This window comes from Tachyglossus aculeatus, chromosome 4 (assembly GCF_015852505.1).
Source record: "Tachyglossus aculeatus isolate mTacAcu1 chromosome 4, mTacAcu1.pri, whole genome shotgun sequence".
Taxonomy (NCBI): domain Eukaryota; kingdom Metazoa; phylum Chordata; class Mammalia; order Monotremata; family Tachyglossidae; genus Tachyglossus; species Tachyglossus aculeatus.
In genome coordinates this window covers 7,952,280-7,958,279 of record NC_052069.1, presented here as the reverse complement: position 1 = coordinate 7,958,279, position 6,000 = coordinate 7,952,280, and the positions used below count along the sequence as shown (strand labels likewise).

The 6,000-nt window shown below is 49.7% G+C and overlaps 1 protein-coding gene across 2 annotated transcripts in view; it reads left to right on the top strand.

The window, feature by feature from the left end:
• Positions 1–905: 905 nt before the first annotated feature.
• TBC1D14 (TBC1 domain family member 14) overlaps positions 906–6,000 on the top strand; it is a 139,747-nt gene continuing 134,652 nt past the window's right edge. The window contains exon 1 of one of the 2 annotated variants that reach the window (XM_038745072.1): positions 906–1,106. The gene's annotated coding sequence lies outside the window, so the exon portion shown is untranslated. The remainder of the gene's footprint in view (positions 1,107–6,000) is intronic. The other variant, XM_038745073.1, reaches the window with a different exon arrangement.

Below are 6,000 nucleotides of genomic sequence, written 5' to 3'. Positions count from 1 at the left end.
TCTCCGTGTTTTGTTTTGTTGTCTCTTTCCCCCTTCTAGACTGTGAGCCCGCTGTTGGGTAGGGACCGTCTCTATATGTTGCCAACTTGTACTTCCCAAGCGCTTAGCACAGCGCTGTACACATAGTAAGCGCTCAATAAATATGCTTGAATGAATGAATGTTTCAGGGAGGATTGTTAGCTGTTGGATTGTGCGGTTTGCCACGATCTGCCGGACCGACCGAACGAGAAGCAGCGTGGCTTAGTGGATAAGGCCCGGGCTTGGGTCGTGAGTTCTGATCCCGGCTCCGCCGCCTGTCTGCCGCGTGACCTTGGGCAAGTCACTTCCCTTCTCTAGGCCTCAGTTGCCTCATCTGGAAAATGGGAATGGGGGACCCTGAGCCCCATGCGGGACCGTGTCCAGCCCGATTCGCTTGTGTCCACTCCAGCGCTTAGTGCGGTACCAGGCACATACTGAGCTCCTAGCAGATACCACAATTATCATTCTGAAGTAGCCGCTCCCTTTGTCGTCCCCCCCCCCCTGTTCTCCCCGGCAGGTCGGCGTGGGACCAAGATGAGCGATGGGCAGAAGATTTCAGCCTCCATCAACGGGTTGCGGCTGCTGGGCGTGGCGGAGAGCGGAGCGGGCCAGCCGGTCCGGGCCGTGAGCCTGCGGCCCCCTCCCGCCCGGCTCGGCCCCCGCCCCGCGGACTCGGCCATCCCGACCCTGGAGATCGGGGATCCGGAGGCCGTCCAGTGCAGCGCGCCGGGCGTCCGGCCCAGGCCCCGCGAGCCCCCGGCGGCCCGGCCGGCGTCGCCGCCGTCGCCGCCGCCCTCCTCCTCGTCCTCCTCGGCGTCCTCGGCGTCCTCGTCGGCGGCGGCGGCGGGCCGCGGCGATGAGCCGGCGGCGGGCGGCGTGTCCGGCCCGGGCCCCGAGGACGGCGCCGACTTCACGGCCACCAGCGGCTCCAGCGCCATCGTCACCCTGGGGGGCGACGAGGCCCCCTTCTCCGACGTGACGCTCAGTACGGCCAAGGAGACCGGCCACCCGGCCCGGCCCCCGCCCGGCCCCGAAGCCCACGGCGGCAAGACCGCGGGATCGGGAGCGGTGGGCAACTTCTTCACCAGGTAAGGCCCGCCGGCACCCGCCCGCCTTACTGGGTTTTTGTCCCGTAGGGTGTTTGGTAGACTGTGAGCCCACCGTTGGGTAGGGACTGTCTCTATATGTTGCCAATTTGTACTTCCCAAGCGCTTAGTACGGTGCTCTGCACATAGTAAGCGCTCAATAAATACGATTGATGATGATGGTAGGCACCACCTTCAGTCATATTTATTGAGCGCTTACCGTGCACGGAGCACTGTACTGGGAAGGCAGTGTGCCTGGCACATAGTAACGGGTAGGGACCGTCTCTGTATGTTGCCAACTTGTACTTCCCAAGCGCTTAGGACAGTGCTGTGCACGCAGTAAGCGCTCAATAAATACAATTGATTGATTAGTAAGTGCTTAAAGAATAATAATAATAATAATAATGATGGCGTTTATTAAGCGCTTACTCTGTGCAAAGCACTGTTCTAAGCGCTGGGGATCAATCAGTCGTATTTAGTGAGTGCTTACTGTGTGCAGAGCACTGTCCCAAGTGCTTGGGAAGTCCAAGTTGGCAACACATAGAGACGGTCCCTACCCAACAGTGGGCTCACAGTCTAGAAGGGGGAGACAGACAACAAAACCAAACATATTAACAGAATGAAATGAATAGAATACATATGTACAAGTACAAGGTGATCAGGTTGTCCCACGGGCAGCTCACAATCTTAACCCCCATTTTCCATATGAGGGAACTGAGGCCCAGAGAATCAATCAATCAATCGTGTTTATTGAGCGCTTACTGTGTGCAGAGCACTGTACTAAGCGCTTGGGAAGTACAAGACGGCAACACATAGAGACGGTCCCTACCCAACAGCGGGCTCAATAGCTGAAAATTCATCACAGAACTAAGGTCTGAGAGTCTCGCCCTCCCTCCCGCAGCCCATAAGAGCTTAGTACAGTGCTCTGCACACAGTAAGCGCTCAATAATTATGATTGAATGAATGAGTGAGCGAGCCGGGAGGGACTGCTGTTAGCGAGTTGGGCCACCTCAATCGCCAAGGTCCGTGGGGGGCTCCCCGGGGAAACCAGAGGGGCCGGGTTCGCCCAATGTTTAAGGTCCGCCGCGGGGCATCGTTGGCATGGTGGTGGATGGGGCATCGACCCCCGTGGGAATCCGGGGAGCCGTGGGCACCGTCAGACGGCTGGCCGGACCCACTGGCCCGCTCCGCTCCCCTCCCGTGGGACGCTGCTCAGGCCCTCCCTCCCTAAACCACCAATATTTTCAGCCAAGAAGGTTGCTAAGTGTAGTGGAGGCGGCGGGAAGCAGATGGTGATGATGATGGCATTTGTTGAGCGCTTACTATGTGCAAAGCGCTGGGGAGGATACAAGGTGATCAGTGGAAGGAGCCCGGGCTTTGGAGTCAGAGGTCATGGGTTCAAATCCCAGCTCCACCAATTGTCAGCTGTGTGACTTTGGGCAAGTCACTTCACTTCTCCGGGCCTCAGTTCCCTCATCTGGAAAATGTGGATTAAGGTGTGAGCCCCACGTGGGACAACCTGATCACCTTGTATCCCTCCAGCGCTTAGAGCAGTGCTTTGCACATAGTAAGCGCTTAATAAATGCCATCATTATTATTACTATTATAGCCCTGTATTTATACTGGTGCTATTGATGCCTGTTTACTTGTTTTGCTTTGTTTTGTTGTCTGTCTCCCCCCACTTCTAAACTGTGAGCCCGTTGCTGGGTAGGGATTATCTCTATTTGTTGCCAAATTGTACTTTCCAAGTGCTTAGTACAGTGTTCTGAACACAGTAAGCCCTCAATAATACGATTGAATGAATGAATATTATACTCTCCCTAGTGCTTAGTACAGTGCTCTGCACACAGTCAGTGCTCAAGAAATACAGTTGACGGACTGATAGGTGGACTCAGAGGTCACGGATTCTAATCCCGGCTCCGCCACTTGTCAGCTGTGTGACTTTGGGCAAGTCACTTCACTTCTCTGGGCCTGTTACCTCACTTGGAAAATGGGGATTAAGAGAGTGAGCCCCACGTGGGACAACCTGATTACCTTGTGTCTACGCCAGCGCTTAGAACAGTGCTTGGCACATAGTAAGCACTTAACAAATAGTAATAATAATAATAATGGCATTTATTAAGCGCTTACTATGTGCAAAGCACTGTTCTAAGCTCTGAGGAGGTTACAAGGTGTCAGGTTGTCCCATGGGGGGGCTCACAGTCTTCATCCCCATTTTACAGATGAGGTAACTGAGGCACAGAGAAGTTAAGTGACTTGCCCAAAGTCACACAGCTGACAATTGGCGGAGCTGGGATTGGAACCCATGACCTCTGACTCCAAAGCCCGGGCTCTTTCCACTGTGCCACGCTGCTTCTAATAATTATGATATAATTATCATATATCATATTATATAATATATTATATACAATACATATATTATATATTGCATATATAATATAGTATTAATATATGTGACACAACATATATTATATAATATAGTAATATACTGTATTATATTATATAATTATTACATATAATTATAATAATATAATTATTATATTATTATATATTATTAGTGTTAATAATAATACCATTATTATTATTATTTATTGTTATTAGCCCACTGCTAGAACCAAAGTTGAACCAATTCAGAGGGCCTGGGGAGGAGAATGCCTGGCCATTAAATACACGTTTTATCTACTGCTCGATTGTCCCTTGGCCAAATCCACCGTAGATAATTCCTCCCAAGAGGCCTTCTCCGACGAATCCCTCTTTTCCCCGGCTGAGAAATGATTTGTGTCACTGTCTCTCTCCCCTCCGAAACCGTAAGCTCGTTGCGGGCAGGGAATGTGTCTGCCAACTGTGTCGTATTGTACCGTCCCAAGTGCTTAATACAGTTTCTCACCACTCAGTAAACACCCTTGATTGATAATCTTGTAATTGACTATTTGTGGGCCAAATAGTCCAACGTCCCCAACAATCAATCAATCGTATTTATTGCGCGCTTACTGTGTGCAGAGCACTGTACTAAGCGCTTAGTACAACAGGACTAAGTTGTACAACAGGACTAAGGACTCCAACAAATCCTGTTGCCCGAGCGACTAACAAATAGTGAAACGGTCGGACTTCCTCTCCTTTTCCTGTCTCCGCCCGCCGCGCCAAGATTTGTCACGAGATGGAGAGGGGAAGGGAAGCTGAAAAACGAGCTCCAATCTTACCGAAAAATGTAAAAAAAAAGAGGGGATGTTAAAAAAAAAAAACCAAACACCCCCAAAAACCAGGGGATGAAAAATCCCTGCCACGAGCCTCATCTTCCACCAAGTGACCAACGTAAGCTAGTCATCAAAATGTTGCTCTTCCTCGAAGGTTTTGGCACCACCGTCTATTTTGGCTTTCTTTCAGAGGACGTTTGTCTCGGAAAATAGAAGCTCGATTCGACCCAGGAAGTCAAAATGGGAATTTTCTGTAGCAGAATAGATAACCTAGCTATTTTGAGCAGTTATAAGAGCAGGAAAAGCTCTAGCCCGAGTGGAATGTATGAGGGGGAGGAAAGAGAAATGCCAAGGATTTCTCCGGCATATGGCAGGGTGCCACGCTTGGAACATTTCTTTCTCGTCTGGGAGAAGGCCGTGTCGCCTCCCGAAGTTTTTCAGGGTCGGAATGAAGAAGGGAGCTGTGGTTGGGAGGGTTTGTGTGTCAACAATCCAAATTATCAATCAGTCGTATTTATGGAGTGCTTACTGTGTGCAGAGCACTGTACTAAGCGCTTGGGAAGTACAAGCTGGCAACATATAGAGACAGTCCCTACCCAACAGTGGGCTCACAGTCTAGAAAGGGGAGACAGAGAACAAAACCAAACATTCTAACAAAATAAAATAAATAGAATAGGTACAAGTAAAATAAATAAATAAATAGAGTAATAAATATGTACAAACATATATACATGTACAAAATATAAATTATGTTTCTTAAACTTTTAATATATACAAAGGGCACTGAGAGAGATACAGGGATCGTGTCGAATTGAATTGACCCATCTCATACAGGCTTAGAGGAGCAGCGCGGCTCAGTGGGAAGAGCACGGGCTTGGGAGTCAGAGGTCATGAGTTCAAATGCCGCCCCCGCCACTTGTCAGCTGTGCGACTTTGGGCAAGTCACTTCACTTCTCTGGGCCTCAGTTCCCTCATCTGGAAAATTGGGGATTAAGACTGTGAGCCCCCCGTGGGACAACCTGATCACCTGGTAACCTCCCCAGCGCTTAGAACAGTGCTTTGCACATAGTAAGCGCTTAATAAATGCCATTATTATTATTATACAGGCTCACAGTCTAATTCATTTTGCCTTGGAGGAAACTGAGGCACAGAGGAGGTCCCAGAACAGGGAAGTGGGAAAGCGGGGATTAGAACCCAGGGCTCCCGAATCCCCCTAGGCCATGCTGCTGCTTTTCTGTAAGAAAGACTCTGAGCCCCCCCGTGGGACAACCTGATCATCTTGTAACCTCCGCAGCGCTTAGAACAGTGCTTTGCACATAGTAAGCGCTTAACAAATGCCATCATCATTATTATTATTATTATTAAAAACACTCGAACATTTAGGGAAACCAACTCCTTTTGATGAGCTGTTTAAAATATCTCCTCAGCAATCACCCACCTTTCCCTGCTCTCCGGTCTTATTCCAGTAGGTGGGAAAGACGTCCCAGGGGAAATTGCTCTAAGGAGGAGGCGCTTTGGGGAAGGCCCCTTCATTTTTTTTTTTTATTTATTTATCTGATTTTTCAGATAGGGGTTTTGCAGGTGTCTTTGGGCTGTTGAGCACTCTGTAATCACTTTCCCTCTGGCCTAGCCAGATCAGCTTATCCGAGCACATAAGAGGGATCAATTCAGGAGAATTGCTCCGTTCCCTGCTATTGGTGTTC